The 11,300-nt window shown below is 42.1% G+C and overlaps 1 long non-coding RNA gene across 1 annotated transcript; it reads right to left on the minus strand.

The window, feature by feature from the left end:
- Nucleotides 1–3,944: 3,944 nt before the first annotated feature.
- LOC308197190 lies at nucleotides 3,945–9,713 on the minus strand. Its single transcript, XR_013952662.1, has 2 exons — nucleotides 4,682–9,713; nucleotides 3,945–4,095 (listed from the first exon to the last, which is right to left on the minus strand). It is a non-coding gene; the product is annotated as an uncharacterized lncRNA (long non-coding RNA).
- Between the last annotated feature and the right edge of the window lie 1,587 nt (nucleotides 9,714–11,300).

Consider the following 11,300-nt stretch of genomic DNA (forward strand, 5'->3'; position numbering starts at 1 on the left):
TGCTGCCGTCTTCCAGATAAGTCATCTGTTAGATATTCACTTCTTACATCCTCCTCCTCCTCACCATCCCGATTTGATTTACTAAATGCACTACAACCATAGCAAAAATTAAGGCAGGTCACTTTCTAAAGAATTCATTAGATGTAGCAGAACAGGACAAATCTTGGTCTGAAAAGGGCTGGACAACACGTGAACTGTTATTATAGGCAGAGCTGGCAGGGGCTTATCATTTTCCATCCTACATCCCTATGTTCATCTGATTATGATTGTGCCAAATCTAAATCATTCAGGTGGAAAAAAATCTGTTCTGGGGGAATCTGTCTCATGCTGAGTACTTTTAAGGTTTCAGCAAAACTGCTTCAGCTGTTTCTGAGCATTAGGTTAGAGGAAAACAGATTATTTTGCCAGCATTTAGGCATCCTCGCCCTGTACTGAAAACCTGTGGTGCTCCACCACTAGGGAAACTTCAGGAGATGAACGTGTCCAGCAGAAAGTCAGCCAGGGGTTGCTTCTTTGGTTCTTCCTTTGCTCTTCCACCTGGGGCTGTGGTCTACACTCAGGCAAAATAAAGATCCCAAACCTCTGTAGAGAGACACAGATGCCTCTGTAAGGTTTTGGGCCTGACTTGGCTCTCCGATGACTCGAAGAGCTCTTGCTTGGCGCTGAGTATTTGTGGGTATGAGACGTGTTGCTAGCAGCAAGTGCCCTTTTCCTATATGCTGCTGTCAACATCTCTGTGGAAAAATAATAATAATAATTAAAACAAAAAGCACAGAAAAGCTTTAATGGTGCTTTAGAGTCTTGTCAAAGATTTCCGAGCCAACATATGCCAGAACCTTCGGGGAGCACATGGGTAAGGTGCCTCCATTTCCTCTAGCCCCCAGTATTGTTATGTTAATACCTCTTCTGGGACACCTCGACTCTGCAAAGTGGGATATGCAACATTTATGGCTCTGTGGTGGAAGGAAGGAACACATGGCCCCATACAATAAACATACCCTAATACCTCTTTCTTTCTGTACTGGGCTGTCCTAGCAATTACAGTGATACCAGCTTCTTGAAACCAGAGTTTAAATCTAATTCAGCTCAATGTGACATAATTCACCAGTTTTCTTCTGAATTGCAAAGCAGCATCCTATGAAACTCTGTTTAAACTTTAATGTTTTTTGGAATGCAATTTCCTAACCCTTCCTTGGCCCAAACAGCTTCTTATCTGACTGTTATGAGAATGTGGTGAACAATGCTATGAAAAACAAAGCAATATATTGTTCCTTACAGGCTCATATTTCCTATATATCTGCCACCACAAAACATGCGCTATTCTGGATCCTGCCTATGAGTGCAACTGAAAGCTCCTTGGTTAATTATATTTATTTGGGGTGATGGCAACAGTAACATGTTAAAACTTCTCTATATTCTTATGTGTTGGCTACACACATCAAGATTACACCCAAAAACACATATAATTCCCAGGGGCTAGATTCTCTCTCACATCTTGCACAATCATTTACGTAAGTGCAAACTGAACATAAAATGCTGCTAACACAGACTACTGGCTACTGTACACCCACTCTGTGTTGATGTAAATGACTCTAACAAGATAGCAGACAATGGAGAATCTGCCTAAACTACAGTGATGACAAAACACCTTTATTTTTTACGGCGTAATCAGAATACAGAATATTGTACATTTCAAACAGGACTTGTGCAGCAAGATTGTACATTGTAAGAGTTCCAGCGGGTCCAAAGTACACACGGCTAAATTTGATGTCAGAAGGAATTAGGTATGAATGGGGAGTGTTACTTAGTTATTTTTGTTAATGTTTTCCAGAGCTTACACATTCACTCTACATTTTTTAGCAAACTTTATCATTTTGGCATCATAAAATCAATCCCTAGGTAGGTTTGTTTTATCTGGAGCAGATACATGCATTCAGTTGTTAATAGTCAGATATAGAAGCTTACAATAACAATCTAGCTAACAATTAATGGCTGTTTAACTGTGGAATTAGAAGGATGGATCTGAAATCTGTCCTCATCTGAAAAATAGATTGCTAGACTCCCAGGTCCAGAAGCTCTTCAAAAGCTTCATTTCCATGGGTAGGAGCCAAAATACTTGGGTAGAGTTGGCGCTAAAAGGCCAGCAGAGGAATTGCCTCAGAGACAAATTCAGAACTTGTGTAATGGTTTTGGAGTCCATTGAAGCTGATGATCTTCAGAGGCAAATCATGTAGCTTTTCATAACAGCATGACAGAATTTGCCTTGACGGTTGCATATGGAAATATCATGTAAAGTACTATATTAAATGGCAGAAATAAAAGGAAGAATCATTATCATGCCAGTATATCCTGCTAGTTCATGCCAGAGGAGGCAGGAGTTACTGCTAGGTCTGACGACAGTATGGGGTTTCCTGCTAGTGGCAAAATCTCAGTGTCACAGAGCACTAATGGCACTTTCAGATGCCCCAGGAATATTGGCACGCACCGAATAAGACTTCTGCTTTGGGACGAGGACTTGGGAGGATGCCCCACCTCCTGGAAGAGCAGCCAACATGGCCTTCACATGGAGCTTGCTCCTCTCAAGTAGAATTGGGAAACACCAACTTCTGAATTGCCCAGCTCTGCCAACAACTCCATCTTGGGCCCAGGCAATGCTATCATGGAGTGGAGAGGAAACCTACATGATATAGGACACAAAGCAGAAAAATCTGATACTTTCCCCAGTCAAAGACAGAGGGTAGTGGCTCCATTCAATGTGTGGAATATAGAAGCGATTGACATCCAATCTGGAAAGTTTTGTTGTTTTCTGTGTTTGGAAAGCATGCATCATTTAATAAAAAAAGCCTCATATCAGTTCTGTATCTGCTGTTGGCTGTCTAAGCAGATGTGAGCTCGAGCTGGCTCAGAGAAAGGTGTAGGTGAGCATCCTGAGTGGGTTTTTGCTGTGTCTGGTTTCATTCACCCTCCGCAGCAGTAATCCCCTGTTAGGCAAGAAACTGTTTGCATCTCTTCAGCATTTGGAATTAAGGGAACACTTTTGCAAAACGGCAACCTTTGCTGCTCTCTGTTAGTTTATTTCATAGCCTTTGTTTGTTTGTTGCTATGTTTGTTTCCCTTCTCTGGAGCCTGGTTGGAAACTTTATCTTGATTGAGCTGTTGTGTTTCTACAGTTTGCTTCTGTGTCAGCAGTGCTGGTCGGGGAAACCTGTTGAAATGCTTGTGCAGCCAAGAGTGGAGCTCTCCTGGCAGACGTGCAGTCAGGCTGATAGCAGGGTGCGTTGTACCAAATACAATTACCGCTGAATGGAAACTGGGACAGCAATATACACTGGGATGGCAATATCTACTCCACAACCTGTACTGATTATAATACTTGTCGTAAAGGCAAAACAAAAACTAAATCACACTTGGCATGAAAATAAGTACACTGATATAAAATCTGTCTGTCAGACCTTATGTATGAAAGATCCCAGTTCTTTTCTAATACTTCAAGAACTGGGTTTAACTAGTTTTTCATAACAGCTGCTCTTTGTCAATCCTTCCATAGTTTGACCATCTCATAATCTTACCTCATCCCAGTATTGGGGCCTGAAACTGTAGGTGCAGACATAGGAGTTTTAGTGTTGCAGAATCTAAACCATAGCCCAGAGGTTTTCTTGAACCCAAACTATAACCTCGGAGCCAAACCTGATGCAGATGCTAATCCAAAATTTGATCTCTGGCCATAGTTTATTGTAAAATGTTTGCTGTAAAAAATACTGCTGCAAAATTACTATAAAACAACACAAATGGGTAGTTAAAGAGTATCCTCAGCAGCCAGCTGATAGCTGCTGAGAAGAGGCAGCAGGACTTAAACCCAGAGCTTAGTGTTACATCCTCATAGATGCTTGCATGCTGTTCAGTTCAGTTGCTGAATTATCAGACTGATTCAGACACATCTAAAGTACATGTTTCTGCAGCCACATTTATTGGATCAAGCACACGCAGGAAATGCCTGGAGAAGGAGCACCGCATCAGGTCCCTGCGTGTTGCTCCTCTTCCCCAGCACGGTTAACAAATCCCCACAGTTCAAAAGTGTGTCCTCTTCCATGGACTCTGAGGAAACAATAGGCAATGTCATTTGCTGGGATCATTCATAAAATGAACAGTGAGAAATGTTAAGCTTATCAGTCACACGCCAATCCATGTGGTTGTTCACATGTCAAGGTACAGCCAAAGATACAATCTGCATGTGAACAAACACAGAATTTTAAAAATCTGTTCAGACTCACTGGATACACAGAGCATCTGGGGAGGAGATGCAGAAGGCAGACTGCTCACCAGGACAGAGGCTTCAGAGACTTGCAGATGGTGGAAAAAACACTAGTAATAGGATCATAATAGACCAAAAAATCCCTTACCTAATATTTTGAACATATACTAGAAATTAACTGGAAAAAAATATATCTTCCCTTTAGAAGATCTCATTTCACACTGTCCTCTGTATAGTTGTGTTTTAAGCTTGTGTAATCTGACTTTGGGAAGTTTAAACAATATCAGTAATTTTCTTAAAAACATACTGCAAATTAAAATTTCAGGATTAATTAAAACAATCTAACCAATTTAAATTGAGAGTAGAGGTAGCTCACATTTATTCACTGAAGATCGTCTGACAACCTGGGAGGAACTGGGAGAACCCTACCTTGCCGTTACTTTTCCTTCCAGAGGATTTGTTCCTGAAGGAAGGAGTCTTCTTCTGCAGTCTCTAATGCACAGAAAATCTGACCATAAATCAAGGCAGATTTAATTGGCCTGTGATTTCAGAATCAAGTCAGAACTGCCTGCATCTGAAGATAATGTGCCTCAACCAAGCTCTTCATTTCTGCAGCTTCCCAAGCTGCTTTTCTATTGTTTTTTTCTCATTCAGATTATGTCACGTTTCATACCAGGACAGATTCCACTGGGAGACATGACCTTGCTCTTTATGTATCCTTCATAGCACCCATTTGACACCTGTAAAATATTAAACTGTAAGAATGTATGTTATAGTCAGTTCGTCAGGATAAGTGTGTGCTACAGATAAACCAGCTTGTTTGGTAGAGAGCACCACGGCCTGTCAAAATCTTGATGTGTATCACTGAAGAACAAATTCCTAAAGAGTCAGGATGCTCTAGATAACCATAAAATCACAGAAACTAGCAGAAAGAAGTCATGTTGGCAAAGTCTGCTGCACCACGTGCACTCTTCAAAACCACGGTGCAGTTACAGTTGTTCTAACTCATCTTTTATGTTCTGCCCATTGCGTTTTCATTCCATTCCTATTTCCTAGTTTTCTTCATACTTAGTTTATTATATGGGCTTTGGAAACAGCAGTCACCCTGTCCACAGGTTTCAGGACATAAATAGGTTCTTAAGAGTATGCATGGATCTATGGATAAAGCCTAAACAGAATTAATCTTTACATATCTGCCTGCACCTTAACTTAGACACAGGGATGTGCTTTCTTCAGAGAATGCCTGAATCAAGGTTGAGGTCCTGCCAGCATTGTCACAGACTGGAGTGCAAATGGGACACGAACAGTGCTGCTCTCTGCTTTTGGGACAGGCAGAGCAACAACCCTGATGGCACCAAGTGGGCCTTTCTGCTGGGCCATGAGTAGGTGGCTCGAGTGGTCCCCGGCACACGAGAGCCCTTCTATAGGGTGGGCAATGGCACTGATGACTGTGCCCACACCATACACCACGGGGTGACAGCACCATAACCTGTGCTCCTGGCAAACGTACCAGAGACCTTGAAAGGCCAGGTCAAACCCAGACATCTGGCAGGGCTGTGGATGATGAAGTACTGTTATTACATTTTATTTCTGCTAAGCTCGTCGTTACTTACATTACCCTCTTGCACCACACTAACCTAGTGCCTCTCATTCCTGCAGGTTTATGCTTAAAACATTATTTAACAGTTATTATGTCATCTTATTCCTGAAGTGTTGATTAGCAAATTCTACATCGTCAGCTCTTTATGCTTTTTCTCATAAGCCAGTTCTTCCAAGCATAGAGCTACAGTTGGCTCTTCTTCTCTGAACTTCCTCCAGCTTGTCTTCCTGGTAACGAGGTGCAGAGAACCATGCTCACCTTTTCCAGATGCTATCTTGCCTCAGTTCCAAGAAGAGAGGCTCACTCTCTTTCCCTGTGGTGTGTCTCTACTGAGAGCCTCAAAACATACTGAATTTTTTTAACCATTGTATCACCTAGCTAACTCAAATGCAAATTCAGAGGCCCTCCTTGCCTGGAGCACTAGTCAGAACCCAGACAGAAAGGGAAGACTGCAGACCTTGCTTTTCTTACAAAAATTGTCATTTTTGAAAGGAGTTCCGATTGTTTTCTGACTCTGCGCTAGTTGGGTAAATTGGTTTATTTATGACAGGGAGAGGACCGATAGGAAGTACTAACTAACCCTGTACTAGTGGTCAGAGTAACAGAAAAACAAAGCCGGTTTCCATTTCTCCACGCTGAGACTGATTTTCCATTGTTGTACCACATTATCTTCCCATTTAAGTCTGCTCATGTAATTCTGTTGTGCATCCTGTAATTCTGTTTTAGCGGGTTTAAAACAAACAAAAGGAAGTACTTTTTCACACAGTGCATAATTAAATTGTGGAACTTGTTGCCATGGGAAGCTCTGGATGCCAAAAGTACAAATGGGTTCAGAAAGGGAGAAGACAAATTAATGGAGGATAGGTACATTGATGAGCATTAAACATAGTGGCTTGCTTACAATGTTTGGCTCAGGAAGCCCTTACGCTGCTGTTTGATGAAAGCAGGAAAGGATTTCTCTAGCTGTGCCTGTTTCTCACATAGTTCCCCTCAGCTGCCTCTTCTAGTCACTGCCAGGAAGAAGATACTGGCCTTAATGATCTGTCTTAATATGGAAGCTCTGATGTTCCTCTCCTAATGCGAGACACAGATGTCAACAGATGCCTGTTAAGTTGAAACAGCTATTTTTAAGCAGAACGTTGACTCTGGCACCTTGGAATTCCTCTTTGGACATTTTTATCAGATCTGATCCAGCTAACATTAATACCTGGAGTTTATGGCAAAATGCATTACTGAAATCAGGTATTTTAAGGTTTCAGGACTGCTAGGTTTGTTGGTGCAGCCAAAGTTTGGTTTTGCAGATAATACTGGTTGGATCAACTTTGTTGGGGACTGATGGCAAGAGGAAAACTGTTATCTGTGCTGTGAGAGTTGTATCTGCTCTTGGAGCTCTCTCCCCTCCCTGGAGCACCACTGAACAAACGTTTCCACCGGCCAACATGGTGCCATCTCTTCTTGTTGACTTTGCTCTGTATTTGCTGATTTATCAGTCTCTCCTCAGACTTCTAAGTTTGTCTTAAACGAAGAGCGAAACGAGCACAGCCAGACACACACACTCAGAAATGAGGAGGCAGCAGGCCAGTGAGGCGGGGACTGGGCCCTGGCCCCACGGCTGCTGCTCTCGCCTGGGTGGAGAGCCTCACCCCACAGGCTGCACCAGTCTCCCCAGTCCAGGAGAGAGAGAAAACTGGCCCTCAGTTCTGACATCATCCTTAGTCACTTTCATATCTTGTTCCGTGTGTTCGGCCACAAAATACGTAGCTTGATTTTATCTGTATTGCTTTTTCATTTAGGTTTCTCTCTGTATCATTCAGAGTGACAGAATTTCCTTTTGGTCACTACTCTGTTTCCCTACGTTTCCTGCATCAGCTCTGACTGTGTGCTAACTGCCTTATTTACTGCAGATAAATTCACTAAGGAAATGTAATGAATAAGAATCAAGTGATTTATTTGTAGTGTGAAGAAAGCCACGTATGTTTATCTCCATTATGTTTGTGACAATGCACGTGGTTAAAGGCCAGAAAACAGTCTGTTGGCTAAGGGGCTACCTCACTGGGAAGTTAATGGAAATGCAAGAAGGTCAAATGCAGTAGCTTAATTTTCTCTTTGCTGACAGAAGCCCTGAAGTAGAAGACATTTTCTTGGATTTTTAAGATTTTTTTTTCAGATCCTTTGGTTGCAAGAGGAAGGCCTGACTGCTTAATCTGACTGAACTAGCTATCTGCTACTCCACCTCCATCATGTAGTACTACAACTTTAGCATCTCCTGTGTTATTAATGCAAATTTGCTAACTGTTGGTATAGCTTCTTGACTCGTATGGTGGTAGACTCTACAGAGTGAAAGCTTACATCCAAGTCAAGCACTGGAAGCAGCTCTGGTTCTCTCTTCATCCCTGAGCACATGCACTACTGGGATGGCGAACAGGAACTCCCAGCAAGAGATGCACCAGTGCACTGCAGCACTGTGCCGCCAGACAGGGAGGGAAGAAGACCATGGTCCAGCAACTCTGGACTGGAAAATGGGGACCAGGACAACTAACCACTGCCACAGCACGCTGCTGGATCTCAGGTCACCTCATCTATCTGTGCCTGTCACCTGCTCCCCAGCCAGTCTTTGGACTAAATTGTTCTAGAGGTATGGTCTATACAGTGTCCTGTTCAGGGAACTCTAGGAGCGCCCATAATTTTCAAAATCATTGTTACACACGCAGTGATCCAAATATTTAAGCTACCAAGCCTCATTTTACTAAGAAGTTAAGATGCCCCCATGAAAAATTATGATCAATCTTTTCTCTCTCAGTAAATTAACATACCAGTCCTCAGTTTTTCCAGTGTCAATTATTCTTCCCTATACAGACTGGGGCACACTACGCATGGTACAGAATATTCCCTACAAATAATAGGTTAAAATAAACAGCCGACCCAAGCCTAAAGGCAAAGAGCTAGTCCTGGACAACGGGCAAGATAATCAAGGAATAACTAACACAGATAATCAGCAAATCAGTCAAATGAATTGATTTGGCTTTGGCTGGCGTCCCTGTTTCTGCCTGAAAGCTTCAGTGAAATCCAAATAAGTGGCAGTTATCTTACTGTCTCTTCCTGTTATCTGACTCTAATGACAGCAGGGGAGAGAGGGGGAAATCATGTCTTTGAACAGGATCATGGCCTTTCATTTAAAGTAAATACTACATCAAAATGGAAACTGCCTGAAGAATGAGTCTGCCTTGGCCTAGTTCTGAGCAGACTAAGTAATGTATTAAATCCAGACAATATCGGATTCTTGCAATGGCTTCTGCACCTTCACTACAAATACACACACAGAAAATCAGAAAGTGCTATTTATAATGACCTGAAGGTGGCTAACAATGCAGTGTGAGGTAGTTGTGAAGAGTCAAAATGCAGCCAAGGCATCTGTATTTTATGTTTCAATAAATGTCTTTAACATTAAAAAGTACAATAGGAAAATTCGAAATGAATGATCCTTATCCCAGATTCATCTACGCACTTGTAGCATCCAAGTTAAAATCACGATCTCCTCGGTTTTCCACGGAGTGGTCGGAGGGAAACAAGCAGGGCACCTAGTGCTGAATCACCCTCTGAGGTTTCCATCTCTCTCCAACTTCAGACATAGCAGAGAATGACTGGGTTCTCATTTAGATACCACAGAGAACATCAGCAGGGTGAATCCAGGCTATGCTTCACTCTGTGAGGAAAACCTGGGGCCAGGAGGTGGCCTGAGCCCAAGATGACAGCCTCCACTTGAGTCTAACGGAGAACCGACTCCTGACCACTGTCAAAATCAACTGCAGCTGCTGAAGAGGTGGTGAGTGCCCAGACCTTAGCTTCCGCTGCTCTGGGTTTGAGATCGGGCTCCTCAGCATCGTGGTTACAAACATAAAATACAAGTAGAAATAATTGCAGTTCTGTGAATATGACACGATCCCAACTGCGGTGGTGTAGGAAGAGATATATGGGCTGTGCGTTGGCAGTGGGTTCTTTTAGCAGGGCAGGTAGGCAGCAGTGGTAGTCAGCCCTCAAAGCACGAATGGACAGCACCCATGTGTTAGCACCCTTTGTGCTGTCACTCAGAGTAGGAACTCACTTCTGACAAGATTTTTGTGGCTGTTAACACAGCAGGAATGCTCTAGAGAAGAGGAATTTGTCTGTAATCCTTGGATCCTGGCAATGCGAGCAAAGAGACCTGAGGTCAGATCTTCAGGACTGTCCACACAAGAACAATAAAGCATCAAAAATAAAGTGGACACGAAGACCTTTTATAGACCTTTTCTTAGAGAACGCAGCACCAGTAACAATGCCATGGAGCAACTAGCCATCAGTTTAAGTTACAAAGAATTTCACTGCTTTTTCCTGAACTTAATATAACTGAAACACCTGATTGGCATCTACCTTGCAGCCCAGCAACAAGCAGCCTGGCTTCTTGTGAAGTGCTGGTCACTTCCTCCATACTCTGCCATCTAGCTAAACCTTCTTGCCACAAATGACAAAACCACGGAAGAACAAATCACAGGTAGCTCTAATAATAATAATAATAAAAAAAAAAGATCCTGCAAACTTTTTCATTAAAACAAACAAACAAAACCAACAATAAACAAAACCCATATCAAATACTCATTCTTACACCGCAGTTTAAAACAGTCTTCATAAGGTCCTCCCTCCTTCCTTTGAGTACTGGTTCTCAAAGAAACAATGACAAGTTACAACTCCGTAGTGTTACGGCAAATTTAAGCTAGAAAACAAAGATTAATACAACAGTAAACATATACTATACATGTTCTGGTAGAATCTCCTTTTTAGTGGATAGTTCCCATGTTGTCATATCTTAGGAAGGTACTGTCATTAGGTTTGAAAATACTATTTTAGGTACTTTTCCAAGGTCTCTAACATTTTGAGTGTTCTTCCATATTTTCAAAAGATTGTACCCAGATGGATAGATGGCATTGAGGGGTGGAGAGATATAGATCATAAAAACAATACTATTTAAAAATATTAAATAATTTCTAAATACTCTCAGTTTTGGAAGGTCCAAATTCACTTCCTTAATAATTATGCTTTTTAATATGGAGAGGAGAGGAGAGGAGAGGAGAGGAGAGGAGAGGAGAGGAGAGGAGAGGAGAGGAGAGGAGAGGAGAGGAGAGGAGAGGAGAGGAGAGGAGAGGAGAGGAGAGGAGAGGAGAGGAGAGGAGAGGAGAGGAGAGGAGAGGAGAGGAGAGGAGAGGAGAGGAGAGGAGAGGAGAGGAGAGGAGAGGAGAGTTTCAACATATTATCTTTCATCATATTATTCTGAAAAAGTTACTGACAAAACTGAGAAGACACTGGACAAAATTTTCACATAATATATTTATACTTAGCATTTTGTTTAATTTTACTTCTAGAACTTTAAAAATGTTTTGACTCTGATTTGTTGGAAAGAAAATAAACTGAAAGTGA

This window comes from Anser brachyrhynchus (assembly GCF_964034855.1).
Source record: "Anser brachyrhynchus genome assembly, chromosome: 6".
NCBI classification, from domain to species: domain Eukaryota; kingdom Metazoa; phylum Chordata; class Aves; order Anseriformes; family Anatidae; genus Anser; species Anser brachyrhynchus.